Source organism: Anabrus simplex, chromosome 1, assembly GCF_040414725.1.
Source record: "Anabrus simplex isolate iqAnaSimp1 chromosome 1, ASM4041472v1, whole genome shotgun sequence".
Lineage (NCBI taxonomy): Eukaryota > Metazoa > Arthropoda > Insecta > Orthoptera > Tettigoniidae > Anabrus > Anabrus simplex.
The window spans coordinates 1000377853-1000399293 of record NC_090265.1 but is presented as its reverse complement, the minus strand read 5'-3'; positions in this window follow the sequence as shown (position 1 = coordinate 1000399293).

Genomic DNA, 21441 nt, shown 5'->3' with positions numbered 1-21441 from the left:
TTCTTGTAGATACGAAGCTTTATATATACAAAACTAAAAGTAAATTAATTTCCGTCAATTGTACACGGATCATAAATATCGTTCAAAAGGATCAGTAAATCTATTTCAGTTACCATAAATTTCACCTAATTGCATTGATATTTATAAATACGGCATACTAACTTTCTATTAGAGAATGGAGTAAAATCTTACAATGGCTCGAATTATGTTCATCCACGTTTAGGTCCAGTAGCTTGAACTGAACAATAGAATTCTAGAAGTTTTTTAAATGTGCAATTAATTTGTTATTATAGGTTTGGTGGAAAATCCAGAAATTTTGTTGCGAACGTACAAAATTTGTCCACCAACAGATTGAATATGGGTTTATACGATAACTCAATACATTCTCTTAGTAAATATATACTGATATAAAAATAGCTAAAATAAATGTATAATTCTCTTATATAAACCTAATATTCGTTATAGTCTTGGTTGCACAAGGCATCATGTTAAGTATTATGGAGTTCGATGTATAGAAATACCTCACATACCGCGGTCTCAGCAACGCTTTCCCCAAGATCCTCCCACTCGAGGTTAATCAAGTACTGTGTAGAGATGAGAAGAATGCAAGAATGAGGAATGTGGCCTGCAAGCACGAACTTCCTGTTCTGCCCAGACAGATCGGCTCATATCTTCTCGTATCTGCTACACGAAAACATTGACTCACACTTTGCAGTTTGCTGGATTACAACTGACAAGAGCGAAGAGCTGCCAGTAGAAGATAATATTAAGTCGCCTGGATAGTAGCGGAGTTGCTATGGTAACCATTGCGTCACTGGCTCTGCTGGTGAAAACCCCTTCGCCCCGTGCCTCACCGGGCATGTGCATTCTTCTGATCTCCCAACAGTACTCAAGTCGCTCTCACTAGCCCAGTGGTGTTCTCTTACCACCAAGAGGATAGTAAGGGCATCAGAAAAGTTAGCGTACGACTCAACTGAACAGATTAGGGAAATATTCTTCTAATTAACTTATAAGGAACCACTGTGCCAAATTTAGTGAAAATGTTGTTACCCTAATTTTAACCCCTTTATCACAAAACATTGGAATAAAATACTGATTAGGTTATAAGAAATACTAGTGCCAAATTTCCGCCCTCTAACTTTGTGGGTAACGTTCAATTTATCGGAATTGTGTTTAGGGTAGGTAGTTAGCACAATTTCACCTATATAACCAAACGTAGCAATAATACTTTACTTTACCTAATTAGCTTTTAAGGAACATCTGCTCAGCTCTCTGTCGTCATGTAAAGTGTGAGAATTAATGATATTGTAATTATGGCAGTTACCCAAATTTCACACCTTTAATCATAAAACATCGGAATGAAGCAACTTCACTTTTCCTAACTAGCATATAAGGAAAATATGTGCCAAATATCTTGAGTGATTCAGCATTAGTGTATTTAGGGTAGTTAACCTAAGTTTTCATCCAATTACCACAAGAAACTAATAAAAACATCTTAACATTCCCTAATCCAAATTACCAAATTATATCATTTTAGCTATGTAAGAAGTGTGCGCATAAGCATTATGCGTTTATGTTAGTTACACAAATTTCGCCCTGTTTTCACAATATATGGGAATACGCCATTAATTAGCTTACAGTACAACAAACACTTGAGCCAAATTTCAAGCCTCCACCTTTGCAGGAAGTGTGCTATTTTGTGTTTTGTGTTATTGTGTTTAGAGAAGTTAGCCCAATTTCACCTCATTTATCACACCATTGAAATTCAAACTGTATTCCGGATCCAAATAGTCACCCTCTTTGGAGGACGGACGATTTATTTCTTTAATAAATCTCTCTCTATCGGAATGAAACATCCTTAATTTCTTTAATTAGCTCATAAGGTACACCCGCACAAAATTTCAGCCCTCTGGCGTTTACGAAGTGCGAAAAGTAAGGATACTGTAATTAGGGTCGTTACCTCAATTTCAAACCTTTAACAAAATAAATCGGAATGAAACACCATCACTTTCCGTAATTAGCTCATAAGGAATATCAGTGCCAAGTGTCCGATTGAGCGATATTGTGTTTAGGGTAGTTACCCCAATTTCACCCCCTTTTACGCAAAACATTGGAAAAAAAAGTTGCTAACTTTCACTAATATTAACTTACAAGGAACATCTGTGCCAAAGTTTATCTCTCTAAGTTCACAGGAGTTTTGAGAATTTGTGATGAGTGAGTGAGTCGGGGCTTCCGCAGTCATGTACAGGGATTATTATAACAAATGGTATTCTAATTGCGCAACTGTTAATGATAAGAAATAAAATATTATACTAAGCTTGAAAATGAATATATCGCGATGGTCTAGTAAAATGTGTTAACCGGGCGAGTTGGACGTGTGGTTAGGGGCGCGCGGCTGTGAGCTTGTCTCCGGGAGATAGTGGGTTTGAACCCCACTGTTGGCAGCCCTGAAGATGGTTTTCCGTGGCTTCCCATTTTCACACCTGGCAAATGCTGGGGCTGCACCTTAATTAAGGCCACGGCCGCTTCCTTCCAATCCTTAGGCCCTTCCTATCCAATCGTCGCCATAAGACCTATCTGTATCGGTGCGACGTAAGCCACTAGCAAAAAAAATGTGTTAATTTCTCTTTTGCCGCATTACTAACAAAACTTACAACGAAGAAAGAAATTCGAAACTAATTGAGAGTAGTTTAGATTTCAACATGAGGTACTGCTCATTCTTTATCTTAGAGTTGATGCAGAGATGCTCATCAAAATTTCTAGAAAAGTATTATTCCATTTTCCCTTTGTAAAAGTATGAAGAATGTATCTACAGTCTTCAATATCACAAGCGATACTAGAGATTTTAAATAATTCGGACCTAAGAATGCTCCAGAGCACCCAAATTCCAAATAATTTACGATGTGAATAAAAGTCACCTCTTGGTACATTCCAGTATGAATTTAACAGATTAATCCGTGAATAAATGCATGCTAAGTCCCAATCTGTATTCAGCTGCAATTATGAATCTGGTTAAGATTTCTACGTTAACATTTTACGAGTTTGATTTCCAATAGCTGTGTGGCCATATTCCTAATGATGTTATCATCTGTAGATCCCTTGCTCTTAGAGTACAGTAAAGCTAATGAGACTTGCGTTCACAAAAATCCTTACTAATATGGGTATAGAGGGGATAAGTAACGTTTATAGCATGGAAGAAGAAGCCTGGTTCAAAATCCGGACATATTATTGAAATATAAATAATACAGTTATTAAATCATGTCAGTAATTCTTAGGTGGTTTTACGTACAGTTCTCATCCCGAGGCCTGGTCAGATACCCAAAGGTTTTACTATCAACTTTCTTAGAATGATGTGATCGTACATCCGCTAATTTAAAAATCGCACAGCCAAAGATAATGCTGATGAAACCCTTCTAACCCATACTCCTGGTATATTGCAAACAATAAAGATCAATAGAAATGGATCTCGGTCTAACTGATATTTACTGTATAGTGTAAAATAAGTTCGAAGGTGATTGTAGATGCAGTTTACTTTGGAGAAGGGGTTTATTGACCTGTCTGAGCAACTGTTTTTGTGATATTATTTTTAATCCAGTGAATTTCTCTAGTGAATACAAGATACCGAAATGATATTCTTCGTATCAAGAATTGCTGTACGTTCAAAGGAGGAGAGTATTTCCAAGTATCATCTAAGAGGACTGAATTCATTTCAGATTGGCCTTACAAAGGAGTGAAGAGAAATATTATTACATTGCTGTGTTTATTTTTGTGAAAATTCAACAAGAACAATTACTAAGGTAATTACGAGAGTAATACATTAACACCTGACCGATTGTTTCAGTTCGTAATTATAATTTATTTCATACTATGACGTAATTTCCTTCTTCCCGTATTCAAAAGAGTACGGAAAATGACACATAACAGTAGGTAATTACTTTCCCCACTGTTTCCTTAGAAGTCGCCTCTGGTTAAACTACGCTTCACAGTTGAGCAAACATGGATAGTCAGAGAGACCATGAATCAAGGAATACCAAATTTAACCTTGTTGAATCTTATCTCCGCCTTATGCAGTACCGTCGTTCCGCGCCCATCTACAAGAAAAAAACGTCTCTGCACTCCCAGCTCAGGCAATCAGCCACCTTCACAATTCAGACTAATGTATAGGTTAATCTACTTCCAACAGATAAATATCGCGTACATTACAGTATGTCATCAATTTCGTATGCAAGGCACGAACAGCAAAGCACAAAGAAAATGTCAATGCATGGACCAAAAATGGATGATTTGCGTCACGACGTATCAAAATTATTAATTAATACATTTATTTAATTAAAAACAACTAAATTCACCATAGTATGAATTAAAACAGCCAATAAAATTATAAGTTTACGATAATTGTTTCGAAATTCCCTTTGGCTCTAAATAACTCCCAATGTAACTTAAATGTATCAATTAGTACACAAAACCTAACAAAAATAATACACAAAAGATAGTAAGATCCATTTTCCTACTGAGGATAAAAAAATGATTAAAAACTAAATATTAATATGAAAACTGAAAAATGGTTTGCCTAAGTTATGCATCCCTCTCAGTCGTTTTCTCATTTCTTGAAGACTGTGAAACTCGAGAACCTCTATGCTATCTTTCTCGTATTTTTTCCTACTATCAGAACTGATTGCACGGTCAGTGACTATCTTGGTCATATCACTCTATCGTAATGGAGCTCCTCTGTTTCGTCTTCTTCCAGTAATCCATCCAAAAATAACAATATTCTCCATATTTTCTTTTCCCCTGCGGGCAACGTGACCAAAGTTTTCGTTAAAGAAATACGTTGTACGTAATATTATCGATTTAAATTATTGTGAAACAGACATATGCCTATTAGTGTCATGTTCTGTCTTTCAAATGCATAGCATTCGTCTCCAACTCCACGTTTCGAATAAACCTTTCTTTTTTCTTGTATGGTTTGTTTAGAGTCCAGTTTCATATTCGGAAAGAAAGGTAGGAAAGAGGAGACTTTGAGCTAGCCCCATCTTCCGTGAGGCGGACAGGGAGCTTAGCATGCGATAAACGCAAGAATTGCGCATCCTGATTACGTCTTTTAAAACTTGTGCCGATGAAGACATTCTTTATTTTGAAGTTAACCCTTAAATGCGCAGTTTACTATTTCTTTTAAATAGTTATATATTATTATCATAAACATATTTACTAATTACTTGACAAAATATTTTTTAAATTTATTTGGATCTGTCAAAATGTTAAGAGTTTTGAAGGATTTACGAACAAGTATATGCAAAGCTGTATGCTTACTGTAGCTACTGCCACATTTCAATATTAGCAATATCCTTGCTCATGAATTCTGCTTCACCTTAACTGTTTAAAGTTTACAATTCACTCCGGCTCATCATCAAGAACAATCATAAAATAAGAGACTGTTCACGTTTTAATACATTATCCACTCCTACCGATTTCGTCTGCAAGGCAGAAGTAATGCTCACCTGTAAAATCGTAAAGGAGATATGACAATCAGGTAAATTCTCTTTTGCACACACGCAACGCTGTGCATTTAGAGGTTACAAATTAACAAGCATCCTCAGAGTTACTTTGTGATATTGCAGTAAATTGAAGTCCGACCCATTGGCTGAGTGGTCAGCGTTGAGGCCATCGGTTCCGAGGATTCCAGGTTCTATTCCCGGCCGGATCTTGGATTTTAATCGCCTTTGATTAATTCTTCTGGCCCAGGAGCTGGATGATTAGGTTTGTCCCACAGAAATACGCAATAGTGAGTACATCCCTCCATATAGGCTTGGCCAAATACACATATTATACATATCTGTGACACAGTTCACGCCCGCGACACCACAGGTGTGGGAAAAGCGGTAGAGAAAGAAAAAAAGAAGATTACAGTAGATTGTACTTTGCCGAGCTGAGTGGCTCAGACGGTTGAGGCGCTGGCCTTCTGACCCCAACTTGGCAGGTTCGATCCTGCCTCTGTCCGGTAGTATTTTAAGGTGCTCAAATACGCCATCCTCGTGCGGGTAGATTTACTGGCACGTAATAAAACTCCTGTGGGACTAAAATCCGGCACCTCGGCGTCTCCAAAAACCGTAAAAGTAGTTAGTGAAGCGTATTGCAAATATATTATTGTATGTATGTTGGGTATTCAGCCCGAAGGCTGGTTTGATCCTCTGCAGCTCCACCAAAAGCTGTCATAAATAGCCTGGGCATCTCTGAAGAGGCGTACTAGGGAAATGAGGTAGTTTCCCGTTGCCTTCCTCACTGAGCCAGCCGCTGCTATTACATATCAGTCTGCCAAGCCCACTGAAATGCATGCACCAACTGACCCTATGAGCGATATTTTCACACCATTCGTAACAGGGACTGGCTACATAAGCAATGGTATTACTAGCATCACTCATACCTCAGGCACTTTCATATTGTCAAAGCCAAGGATGAGACTGAGACAGGTCAATGAAAGTAACAAATTTGATATAGCCCATACCAGAAGACATAGTGCACTGTAAACACTACATCTCGCCAGCAAAGGCATAATATATTTATTATTATTATTATTATTATTATTATTATTATTATTATTATTATTATTATTATTATTATTATTATTATTATTATTAAATTAAACTTTGTGGGAAAACGTCCAGTAGGACCCAATATGACCTTTCCATTTCTTCAAATCCTCTCACGATGTGCTAATAAGCTAACATCAGTAAGCATACACAGTGAGCATTCATATACATGATCTGCATCAAACAGGTTCTAGTGTAAAACGCAGGTTTACGACGTGGAACATGTACCGTCATTTGCTAACTGAATAATATATTAAAACCACTCACGTCCAGTAACACGATGTGGATGTTACATCGGTAGGATTAAAGTGAGCCATTTCAGGCAATTTCCGTGACAAAAGCTGGTGATTATTATACTGAAAGGAACTGCAATGAATTGAGTGTATGTTACCAGCCCTGTGCAGTGCGATGTAATGGAGGAGCATCGTAGCTTCATTTGATTATCCTCAGCTATTCCTGCTAACTTCAGAGAGAAAGTCGCATGGCACGGTAAACACCGGGTGGGACGCAGTGGGTGTCTAGCAAAGTGTTGACTCTGCTCTGGAGATTGGCTAGTTAAACAGCGTACCGCGCACTAACAGCCAATTACCACTCCAGAATGCTCTTTATACGATTTAACACCCACGTTCACTATAAATGGGGATACTATCAACTACATTCGAATAATTTTAATACTGCGTTATCCTCAGTCGAGAGATTTTGTAAGATTTAGAAAGTAAACATTTTGTGCGATATGGAAGCGGATTATTTAACAGGACAGTGCATTTAATGTATTTACGTTAGACATTTATTTATTCCATACACGGGTAAACCCCAAGTCACGTGGTAGCAAACCGCACACTAAGTATTTTGGAACCAACCGGTAGACAGAGGCACAAACGGACAGCGGTTGCCGATTCTTAGACAAATACCGGTTACGATTTATATGTACTTTAGACTGCCGTACATAAATAATAAATTACAGGATTTCACTCTTAACTACATTTATTCACATTTCCAATTACTTCATTAAAATATGCATTTATCTATATAAATAAAATTGTTCGTGTCTGTTTGTTTGTCTGTCTGTTCCACCATCACGTCGAAACGGCTGGATAGATCTCAACCAAACTTCATATTTAGAGTATACTCATCCCGGGGAAGGTTTCGATATGCATATCATTTTAAAATCTTTGAATACACGGGGGGTTTATAGGAAAACCAGAATGGTTTTTCCACCATCACGTCGAAACGGCTGGATAGATCTCAACCAAATTTCATATTTAGAGTATACTCATCCCGGGGAAGGTTTCGATATGCATATCATTTTAAAATCTTTGAATAGACGGGGGTTTATAGGAAAACCAGAATGGTTTTTCCACAATCACGTCGACACGGCTGGATAGATCTCAACCAAATTTCATATTTAGAGTATACTCATCCCGGGGAAGGTTTCGATATGAATATCATTTTAAAATCTTTGAATAGACGGGGGTTTATAGGAAAACCAGAATGGTTTTTCCACCATCATGTCGAAACGGCTCGATAGATCTCAACTAAACTTCATATTTAGAGTATACTCATCCCGGGGAAGGTTTCAATATGCATATCATTTTAAAATCTTTGAATACACTAGGGGTTTATAGGAAAACCAGAATTGTTTTCCTCCATTTTCTCTTATACTACTGATTTTCTGTAAACTTCGTTTACCGTACGTGAAACGTCTCTTCATTATAAACAACTTTCGTTATGTTCATAATTTACCTTACTCTTTACATGACGGAGAAATTTACAATTTTCTGCTGGTACCATGCTCTGCATTGAGTGACCGACAGACCGACAACGAACCTACGGGTTACCATGGCAACGTCTCTGACTGCATGCCAGCAGGGAAGTAACGTATTGCCATTTTCCTCATCATGCTTTTAAATTCGTGGTTGTTCCTTGGGTAGAAGGCAAGAGAGGCGTCAATCGGCCTATCTGCGGGATATTGGCGGAATATCGTTGGATGTTATAACCGCCTTCGAATAGATTAAGTAATAACACCATTAGTCATCTTCTTATTATTTGTTTACCTAGGAATCAATGGACCTAAATTTCTCCTCTGTTACCGCTTTATTATATCCATAACTCACACTAGCATAATTTATTGAGGGGCATTTGATTTTCCAATACATTAACTTGGCATTTACATATTTGTCCTTATCCGGCTGTCCTCAGTTATAATCCATTTTCTATTACTTTCAACTTTCTTAACTGTATTATTTTCTTCCTTAATTACGCCGTATGTACGCGAGTGCTACAAACTACTCGATGTATTTCCACCAATACTCATATTTAGAATACACCTGTCCTTGATAGGTTTTAGGGCAAATATTGTTTCTAAATCCCTGAAATGACTGGGGGTTTATACGAAACCGAAACAGTGATTTTGCACTTCCACAAAATATACACAACCAACGTTAATTTAAATCTCCCTGCCTTGGTAGAAATTAATTTCTAAACCTTTTTTCTCATGTGCATCATTTCGATACGAGGATTAATAAGGGAGATATCATTAACGGACCGTTTTTTTGTACAAGTCCCATCGGACTTAACTCACGAGCGGGTGCGTGTAAAGCGTATTCCTTACAACTTGAAAACTACTGAAGACATTCGAACCAAAATTCATATTTAGCATCCGCCTGTCCAAAGGTAGGTTTTAAACGTAAATAACATTTCATGTTCCGGAATGTACTGGCGGTTTATAGGGAACCGAAATGGTGATTTTACTCTTCCACAATATATACAGAACAAGACCAACCTGACTGGAAATCGACCAAACGTGATGTAATTCCACCTCTAAACCTTTTTTTCATGTGCATTTTTTCGTCAGGAGGATTAATAAGGGAGATATCATGAATGGTCAGTTTTGCAGGTTAAGTCCAGCGCACATAGCCAAAAAGGTGTTTTACATGGAGCAGATTCCTTATCTATATAAATCAAATCGTAACGACTGTGTGCCTCTACACTGACTATTTTGGCGAAATTTTCGTACAGCTTTCCGTTTAAGGGGTAATAATGACCATCTGCATAATTTTTGGTTTAGTTTCCTGAAAGTCCTAATTTTTACCCGCCTCGCCCAAAATCCAGATTGCGGCATAATCTGCCAGAAGAAAAAGAAGATAAGTGAAATTTGAAAAATTATACGTTTTAGCCTGTAACGAACGGAAAACATCCAAGACCATTAAATTTTTCACTTTTTATCCCCGAAGAATATCGAAATATGCAGGCAATTTTAATGATGGTGCAGACCTTCGGAAATTCCTATCACATAACAGATTGCACAATCTCCGTTCAATTTGGAATGATCTACAACCTTGGTCTTATGACTTTTTGCCGTATCTGTATCCCTTTTACGTTTGATTTTTCTCTATTAATGGATGTTAAGTCAATTTGGAATTTTCACATGCATAATTCATACCTTCGATTACTTATATGAAATACAGAATCATCAAACTCTTCACGAAAATTGGCCCACCCAGTAGCCATATATGAGCCAAATGCTATGTATGTAGCTGTCACATAATTATCCGAAAAGTAATGTAATGTGAGATAATCTTACAAGAACGTTACCCCGTTCCACGTTTCTAACTCAATCTGACCCAAGAATAGATGACATATCATAGGACCAGCCATTTAGGCCACTAAATCCGGCGTGTCTTATGGTATAATCCTTTGTCGATATGACGTACGTTTAGTAGCAGTTAATCTGTAAATGAAGGTCTTCAATATTGTAAACACGCATATACTTTTGTATGTCGATCTATATATATTCACTGATGTCGATTTGTAGTGATCGAGAAAGGGTGGGTCTGCTATTGTAATCAGTACTCCCCACACCGACTTTGACTGGCAGTATGAAAGGGTTCCTTCTCCAACTCCTGTGTAACTGTCATTAGTAAGGAAGGTCTACAATTGTAATGAATAGTTCACTTCTCGATTTGACTTGCAGAAGGCAAGTGAGCATGCAGTTTTGTTTAAAACTCCCCTACCCGATTGTGTTTGGCAGTAGGCAAGGGTGCCAGCCATTATAAAGAAATGTCCTCATCTAAAATGTGACTGGCATTAGGCATAGTGGCCTACTATTTTGATGGAAACTCACCAACTTGGTGTGACTGGCAGTAAGCTGGCTGGAAGTAGGAAAATGGGCCTGGCATTATAATGATAACTGCACAACTCAATTTCGAGTGATAGTAGGGTAATTGCCTGCCATTATAATAAAAACTGTAATCTGTCTGGAAGTAGGAAAGGGGGGCTGCCATTTTAACGAAAACTCCCCAAATCGATTCTGTCCGCATAGTAGGCAATGGGGCCTGCAATTATAATGTAAACTTCCCAACTCGATTGTGAATGGCAGTAGGCAAGTGAGCCTGCCGTTATATCACAAATCCATAACAAACACTTTACATTGGAAACAACGTACGGGGACCTCCCCATGCTCTTTCTAGGATAACGCTAAGAGACATGCAATTTTAAAACAATCTTATTTACTGCATGCACACTATTTACTTCGATATTCGAATACAATGTAGAATACCGTAGCGAAGCACGGGTACATTCGCTAGTATCAACTAAACCTATTTCCATAAGCACTTACAGATGTTCGTCAATCAAGCGGAATCTCTATTTTGACATGACGCAGTCAATTTTTGAAAACAGTTCCTTAAGTAATTAAGCAGAATCAAACATAGGCAAAACTTCATTATTCTCGTTTTTCTTTCCTAGTGGTTTAACTTCGGAATAACACATCGAAGAATTTTGGTGATACAAGGATGGGAATGAACAATAATGGTAAGGTAGTGACCGTAGCCTGAATTTAGGTACAGGCCCAGCATTTGCTTGGTGTGAAATTAGGAAACCACGGACAACTATCTTCAGGGCTGTCGATTGCGCGACCGCACTGCCAACTCACTCAGCAAGTACTTAGCAACTCAAAAGTGTTGGAATTCACCTACATCAACTTTACCATGGCACAGACGTTTAAAAATCGCATCATATTGTACTGATATTAGTTCGATCTGCAACTTCACTCTTATTTGCACGTTCAACGTGTATAGGATTTTCAGAAAAGTTTAAATTTTTCCCAGGTTTTTGTAATCGGCAAATAGGTTTTCTAAGAATTCAGTCTTTTGATTTTGTAATACGGAAACATACATAATGAATTAACTGTTTTCTTTTGTATTTTGGAGGGAATCAAAATATGAAAAAATACTGTATATAGCTGTTTCCTTGTAGCTGTCCACTAAGTGTTATTCCAGTTTACAATACGGAAGAGTGGCGGGCGAACAAAGACTGATCTCCCGCATTACAATATGTTGCTGTTTGAATCACCCATACATTACTTATATCAATGATAATGATGAGTTGCGTATTTCACCAGAAGAGGATAGAATACACCTTTCCTCTAGCTTCGGATCACCGGAAATTGAGGAGAGAATATTGTAAATAAAATTGTTATGATAGAGGCATTTTTAATTATCCTTATTACAATTATTCATACCTATCTATGAACATTATTATTCTTCCTGCTTCCCTTGTCCAATTAAGTTTGGTTCGGGTTGTGAACCAGTGACTTCCATCTGCTACTTTCCTTCCATCACTACCCTTGAAACACCACTTCCACACCTTTCACCTTTCTTCCCTACATATGCCTTAACCTGCTCCAACAATCTTATCCTGGGTTTCGTACATTTCAATTTCGGTTCAAATCCTTTCCTTCCGCCGTTAGAAGCAGGTGTCCAAACTATTTCAAACGTGAATGTTCTATTCACTCAGTGAGACTGCTCTTTCTGAAACTCTCTCCTACCACTGTATTCCTTTCATCATCCATCCCTGTATTTTTCCACCATTTTTTGCAGAAAATTTCGCTTAGCCTGTATTTTTCTTCCCTGAGCCTTTGTGGTAACCCGTGCTTTTGCTCCGTATGTCGATTGAATTATACATTATAATCAAATCTCAACAATTTGTTCAATCCCGCTTTATACGTGTTGATAATTTCCAAGTCGTAGATGTTAAAATGTGGTCATATTCTAGGAATAACATGTATCATATCTTCATTGTTTTAACTGTGATTATTCTTTATGTTCCTTTACACTTTTGCCACATTGTTTTAATAAACAGGATAATTGCGTTGTGTGATCTCCACTTCGTTTAGTAGTTTGAAAATTGGGTGAAATTCTTTTCCTTATTTTAACATCAGATTTTATATTTTTTGGAATATAATACTTCTTAGTCCTTGAATTCATGTTAAAGATTGTATTCACAGAAGAAGTTGTTTCTTATGGTATTAGGAATAACGTTGTTTGTTTGTTTCAGGATTAAGTAGAGGTAATATTTTTCTTAAATACAATTTATGTATGTGTAGTGTGTGGATCAGCCTACCGAGCAAGTAACTGCGCGATTTACGTCACTTAGCTGTGAGCTTCAATTCGGAAGATAGAGGGGTTCGAACCCCATTGTCGGCAGCCCTGAATATGGCTTTCCGTGGTTTCCATTTTCAAACCAGGCAAATGCTGGGTTTGTACTCGTTGGGTGAATGCTCAGCGTTGGCCTTCGGTTCAGAGGGTCCCGGGTTCGATTCCCCGCCGGGTCGGGGATATTAATCTTCATTGGTTAATTTCAATGGCCTGGGGCTGGGTGTTTGTGCTGTCCCTAATATCCCTGCAACTCACACACCACACATAACACTATCCTCCACCACAATAACACGCAGTTACCTACACATGGCAGATGCCGCCCATTCTCATCGGAGGGTCTGTCTTACAAGGGCTGCACTCGGCTAGAAATAGCCACATGAAAAAACTTTATTAAGGCCATAGCTGTTTCTTTCCCACTACTAGCATTTTCCTCTCTCATCGTCATCATAAGACCTGTCTATATTTGTGCGACGTGAAGCAAATTGTTGTGGAGCAGTCTTTCTGTAAGACTCTGTCTCGCAACACGCATTTTATTAAAATGGCAAAGAAAATCAATTTGTATTGTTTGCGTTAGATGCATTTTATATAATAAACTAGCTGTAGTACCCGGCGTTGTGCGGGTAGCTTTTGAATGTTTACCTTTAGTATTTGTATTACCAGTTAGTTAAGTGTGAAGTGGATGTTTATTAATTTATTTTTGAGATATTGATTTTACGACTTATTATGTAGTTTTAGAGTTATTTAGACGTATCTGATTTCAAGTTTTAGATTATTTAATTTTCGAGTAAAACCTTGTCCTTGTGGAGGCTAGAAATGCCTGGGAAATATTTGATTTTTTCGAAAAAAAAAATAAAAGTAATAATAATATGTATTTACCAGTCGCACCGTACATAATGATGTACACGATTTCGGCAGTCATTGAGACTGTCACAATCAGCTTAGTGACCCCAAAAGCAGTGTATTCAACACTAATCTCGGTCATTTTATACTATATACTTTTAAGACCTTCTCAGCTCCTGTGTCAATGAATACTGAACGTGGACTTAAACGGTATCAAGAGCGTCACAGTTCGTATAAGAGACACATAAACAATGGATTTCGACATTAACATCGGTTATTTTCCATCATTTTTTCACGTTAGCCCCTCTCATTCCCCACCCCCCAGCGGAGGCTGTGATTTTTCATCTCCATAGTATTTGTTGTAAGATGATAAGTCATATGTGTACCAAGTTTCGTTGAGAGCAATTCTTAAACATATCCACATACAGTACATCCATAACATCCGTTATATTTACATTCATTTTCACCCCCTCTCAACCTCTATACTGATTGCGGCTGATATGACATAACCATCCAGAGTGTCACAGATCAAATCAGAACGTATTCGACATTAATATCAGTAAAAAATCGTTTATTTTTATATTTCACCATCTCTCCTAGGTGTGCTAGGGGTGTTTTACACTAACAGTACTTTTTACAGATAGTAAGTCATACGTGTACCAATTTTACATGACGGCTATGCTGGATGAAAAATACCTCCATATTTTTGGTCATTTTGAACATTATCCTTTCCACCCCTTCTAATATCGATGCCGATAGGGGCTCAACAACAACCGGAGTGTCATTATTCACATCAGCAACCTCGAAAAGTATGGACTGTACACGAATATTTGTCGTTATCTATCATTTTTTATATTTCACCCGTCTTTCTGTGTATTTTATAAATTCACCCTCGCCCCTAGGGGTGCTAGGTGTATCTGAACCCCACAGTAATGTTTCCTATATAGTAAGTCATGTGTATACCAAGTTTGGTTGAGAGGTATGCTAGAGCATACACACACACGTCTTTAAACGCTGTCCCTTAAGACATTATCTTTTCTTTACCGGCTCTAAATCGCCTGCCGATTAGGACTAAACTTAACCTTAAACGTTATCCAGAGTGTCACAGTTCATCTCAGCGTTCCTCAAAACTATGGATTAGACACAGATATCGGTCGTTTTCGTTTAATGTTAAAATTTCAGCTCTACTTCAGAGGCTAGGGTCCTCCTACCCCAGAGGATTTTTTTTCGGACAGCAGGTCCAATTTTGGTTGAGAACTATGCTGGAATATACACATATACGTCCATTATCTCGGTCATTTTGGAAAACTCGTTTTTCACTTTTTCTCACCGCTATGTGAAAGGAGACAGAACTTGGACTTCTAAAAATTCGGAGCATTACTATTTATCTCAGCGACCCCGAAAAGAATGGATTCGACACTATTTTCGATTATTTCTACATCTCACCCCTCGTGGGTGTGCTTAGCGTTGTCATACCTCCACGCACTTTGTCTCCTGATAATAAGTCATAAATGACTAAGTTTGTTTGAAACCGCTCCCGTGGTCCCGAAAAGTGTGGATTCAACACTAATATTGTTATATTTCGTCCCCTTGTCTAAGGCTTTTAGGGGTGTATTTCCCCCACAGTATTTTTTTCTAGATAGTAGGTAATATTTGTACCAAGTTCAGCTGACAATTATATTGGAACGTACACACAGACATCCTTAAACTCGGTCATTTGGATATTTTCTTTTCTTCACTTCTTCTCACCCGCCTGCCACTTGGGGATCAACTTGGACTTAAACGACAACCGGAGTGTCACTATTCATTTCAGCGACCCCGAAAACAATTTTGATGTGACCCTATTTTCGATTATTTTTATATCTCACCCTTTCCAACACCTACCCCTAGTGGTGCTAATTTGTCATAACCCCACGCAATTTATCTCCTGATAGCAATTCATAAGTGTACCAGTTTGTTTGAATCGCTCCAGTAGTCCGGAAAAGTATTATTGTTCGCTTTTAGTTACATATATAAATCACCCCTCCTCTAGAGGTTCCAGGGGTGTCTTATCGAAAACAGTACTTTCTCCAGATAGTAAGTCATACTTGTATCAATTTTGGTTTAAAGCTACGCTGTAACATACATAGGGCAGTACGTCCATTTTTTCGGTCATTTTTGAAAATTTCTGTTTTACCCTTTCTCCCCCTATGTCCAAAGGGGGATGAAATATGATTTATGAAAAATCCGGAGTGTCATTATTAATGTCAGGGACCCCGAAATTATGGATTCGAAACTATGTCCGTTTATATTTACTTAAAACTTCCCGCGCGCCCCAAACCCCAAAGGGGACTGAACTTGGACTTATAAAATATTCGGAGTGAGATCAATTATCTCAGTGCCCACGAAAACTACCGATTCGTCACCATTTTAGATTACTTTGTATTTCACTCTCCCCTATTCCCCACCTCAAAGGGGATGAACTTGGACTTTAAAAAATCCGGAGTGACACTATTCACCTCAGTGAGTCCAAAACCTATGGATTGGACACTATTTTCGGTCATGTTTATATCTCACTCCCCCATAATTCCCACCATATAAGCGGATGAACATGGACTCATAAAAAATCCGGAGTGCCACAATTCACCTCAGCGACCCCTAAAACTATGGATTCGATACTATTTTCGATTAATATTTATATCTCAAAGCCCCTCACCCCCCACCATAAAGGGACCTGAATTTGGACTTTAAAAAATCCGGAGTGCCACTAATCATCTGAGCGACCACGAAAACTGTGGATTCGACACTATTTTCGGTTATTTTTGTATAGCTCTACTCCTCCCCCCCCCCCCCAAGGGGTTGAACTTGGTTTATAAAATTCTGGAATGCCACTGTTCATATCAGCGACCCCGAAAAGTATGGATTCGACAATACTTTCGATGATTTTTATATCTCACCCCCTCTCCACCTCCACCCGTAAGGATGCCTGGGGTGTCTTACCCCACGTGATTTGTCTCATGATACTAAAAATCCGGAGTGTCGCCATTCATCTCGGTGACACCGAAAAGTATCGATTCAACACTACTTTGGAAGATTTTTTATATCTCACTCCCCCCCCCCCCTCGCCCCCCGCCCCTAAAGTGTACCTGGGATGTCTTAACCCCATGTGGTTTGTCTCATTACACTAAAAATCCGGAGTGCCGCTATTCATCTCAGCGACCCTGAAAACTGTGGATTCGATACTATTTTCGACTATTTTTATATACCACTTCTCCTTCGCCCATACCCCAAAGGGGCCTGAACATGGACTTATAAAAATCCGGAGTCTCACTATTCATCTCAGCCACCCCGAAATGTATGGATTCGACACAATTTTCGATTATTTTTATCATTCCACCATCGTTCCCCCACCCCGAAGGGGGCTAAAATTGGACATTAAAAATTTCCGGAGTGTCACTATTCATCTCAGCGACCGCGAAAAGTATGGACTCAACACTACTTTCGATTTTTTCATATCCCACCCCCTCGCCCCCTTCCCTGAATGGTAGGTCTAACCCCCACGTGGTTTGTCTCATGATACTAAAAATTCGGAGTGTCGCTATTTATCTCAGTGACCCCGAAAAATGTGGATTCGACATTATTTTCGACTATTTTCATGTATCACTCCCTCCTCGCCCCCACGCAAAAGGAGCTGAATTTGGACTTATAAAACATTCCAGAGTGTCACTATTCATCTCAGCGACCATGAAAAGTATGGATTCGACACGTTTTTCGAATATTTTCTACTGTATGTCACCCCCCTCGCCCCCAACCGCCTCAGTGGGTACGTGGGGTGTCTTACCCCACGCGGTTTGTCAAAAGAAATCCGGAGTGTCAATATTCACCTCAGCGACCCAGCAAAATATGGATTCCACACCATTTTCGGTTATTTTGATCTATCACCTCCCCCTCGCCTCCCAAAGGGGGCAGAAGATGGACTTAAAAAAATTCCGTAATGTTACTATTCATCTCAGCGACTATAAAGAGTATGGATTCGACACTATTTTCGAATATTTTATATGTCACCCCCCTTGCGCCCCCCGCCCCTATGGGTACATGGGGTATCTTACCCCCACGCGGTTTGCCAAAAGAGATCCGGAGTGTCACTATTCATCACATCGACCCCGAAAAGGATGGATTCGACACTATTTCCTATTACTTTGATATATCACACCACCTCGCCCCCCACCCAAAGTGGGGCTTAATTTGGAGTTGGAAAAATTCCGGAGTATCACTATTCATTTCAGCGAATCCGAAAACGATAGATTCGACACTATGTTCGTATATTTTTATATGTGACCCGCCCCTAAGGGTACTTGGGGTGTCTTACCCCCACGCGGTTTGTCTCCTGATACTAAGTCGTAAGTGTACCAAGTTTGGAGTAAATCGCTCCAATGGTTTAGGAGGAGATGTAATACATACATACATACATACATACATACATACATACATACATACATACATACTGCCCCTTCTTGCCGGACAGCTCAGCCGGTGAGCGAGAGACTCAGAAGTAGACCATTCGCTTACTGGCTGTGCAGAAAATTTCAAGGGCAGGGATAGCTTAAGGACTAGCGACAAATGAAAGGAACATTAAAAATGGGTTTTAACATTTATTAAAAAGTGAGCACTCTCCACAATACGAACATTTATAACAAAATCTTGAAATTTCAAAAGAGTTCTTCTCGGCCAGTTTCTGAACTACTCGGGAATTCGGCCCCAGAAAATACGACTCGGTAAATATACGAATAAAAATTAGCCTACTTGATTTTATAAAATAATCAAATTAATTTCTGAGAAAGCCTTTCTCAATTTCACTAAAATGATTTTTAAATTAAATAATTACTTCGGCAATTTATTTGCCATTAATAACTGAATTATTATCTCCTCGCTTTAATTGAAAAATTCAAATAACATTTTTAGTCGGTGAAATCATCTTCCAATCAACTTTCATAAATTATAAATTAATAAACTGAAACATTTCTACAATTATTCTTAAAGTTTTTCCTCAGTAATTATCATAAATTGACGCAGCGTCATTCACAACGTTCTCTTCGTTTACTTTAATTTTTACAAAATGTAAGGTTAACAATTCTTAGTCGGTGAATTCGATCCACGGACATGGTCCTTGCTTATTCATTTTTCTTTAAAGCACATGACCCTAATCTATCTTAATTTTCAATAAAATTCACTAAAGGTTCATAAATGAGTAAAATATGCTCATCCCAAAATGACACAAAATTGGACAAAATACGCGCATAGCGAACAAGAGATCACGACAAATAATCACCATGAAAAATATCATAATCACAAAATATCAACTAATCATTCATTCCACACTCACGCTCGGGTACACGGTAACATTAAGAAATATCTTTAGCGAATTCTAGCCCTTGATTTTTTTTTAATTTTTAGTCAAAGTCAGGGAAAAATTTTAGATGACGGTATCAGCTAATGAATACCATTGCGATAAATTGAGAGGTGATGGTATCAGTATTATCACTTCTACAATGAAACTGAATTCACAACGATGTTCCAGGAAATGTTAGAGATAAAAATCATCAATAAATTTATTTTTCAAAAATGCCTAATACGCAGGTCAAATAAATAAACGCGTCTGCGGTCAATGAGTTTCACCACTATTATTATTCTCCTAATATATTATGGCTCTCGATTAATACGTGCTCTACTCGAAGAACTTATGTCCAACGACATATTCTCTTCATAAGTGACTCAATTAATGGATCCACAAAAATAATCACAAATCTCTAATCCATTTCCAAGTCCAAAATTATAACAATAACACAGTAAATGCAACAAGTGATCTGTCAAGACACAGCCGTATTCCAGGCCCACATTTACTCAATCTGAGCACACATTAATGCCATACAAGTCCAAACAATAATTACACCCATGACCTTATCCCACATTTTAAACCGTAATGATATTCAATTATTATTATCATTATTATTATTATCCGCGCGTGGTCATATTCACGTAGGCTGAAGTACGATAAATTTTACAGATGACTGTAACATATTTTAAGTTCCACAAAAGATCGCAAAATCATCAAGGAGAATCCTAACGTAGTGAAATGTGTTGGTATTCTGTCCCGTATGTCTCCAAATTAAGTTCAAATTAATTAATAAATCAAATTATTATTATCGGAGGGGTCAATTAATTTTATCACACTCCTATGCTGAATCGGGACAGTCAGAACAAGTCTCGAAGACATTCACGCCAATCTGACTAACTAATAGAGCCCAAGTACACATTCACGTTCAATCACAAACTACCTTCCACCAAAGAAAGAAGGAATGAAAATTTTAACTACTGAAACTATGAGAAGTTACTGCAATGAATAAATAAGGACTACGTCTACATCAGTTTTACGAAGATTCACAGAAATGAAATTGAAACATGGTACTTATGTTGATGTGGAATCTGGATTTCAGCAGATGACCAAGGAAATAGGTCAGGTCACCCTATCATCGAATTCCGTCCTTCTCCGTGGCTGAAGATGCCTCACATGTTTAGTAAGTCATGGCAGGAGTGAGAAAAAGCATGGAATAGTAGTGGACTCCTTCAATACAGGTGTGCCTGCATCTTGAAAATTCCACGAACTGCTGGCAGTCTTCCTCGTGAAATGAGCTGAAACTAAGAAATCAGTCTTAAACATTGTTCAGGACACACACGCGATGAGTTAGGTCAGATATGAATACCTACCTTTTAAGAATCTTCTATATTTCTTAGAGTTGAAATTAATCTGAACTGCTGAATTTTCAAAGTTCTACAGAGTAAATTTCCCCAGAAGCAGAATAAATGTCAAATTGTAGCAGTTAGGTCCAGCATAAGAAGAAGAATTAGAAATCATACAGAAAACACCACTATTTAATTATCTTGAGACGAAGGTGTGTCTTTGTATCACTCGTGATTGGTCGAAATCTTGCGATCCAGCGGGTGTTACAATTTCATTGGAGAACAGTTAAACGTGCAGCGGCCTCGACAGTATCGATCGATCGGCCTTGGTAATTCCGCTGTCGTCACGTGGCACTCAGCTGGCTGTAGAAGACATGACAAAAAATCCCAACGCACCCTCGCTCGCTGGTCTGGTCGGAAAGAACCTGTTCTAGGCCGCTCGCCTCACGGAAATACTGAAATGTTAAAATTTCCGTCCTGGCTGACGAAATAATGCACTAGTCCACTGTGATATTAAAATATTCCCTTTCAATAAATTATTTACCAGATTTGAAGGGCACAATACATACATACATACATACTGTGACCGTTCGTGGGACGCCTAACTCGGAGATGATAATAAATTTTATAATTCGCTCGACTAGATTTCAGGGGTTTACATGATCCTCCACTCAGGGCATGGCCCTTCGGAAAGGAAGCGGTCACATCCTATCAATAATTAGTCCGATAATAATCTAACATCAGTTTCAAGATAATAAGTTCACTAAAACTAAGCATAAATGAATATTTGCAATGAGAAATTGGAAGTATAATAATTTTAATAAAATGAAATAACTGACTACAATTGAACAATTGAATAC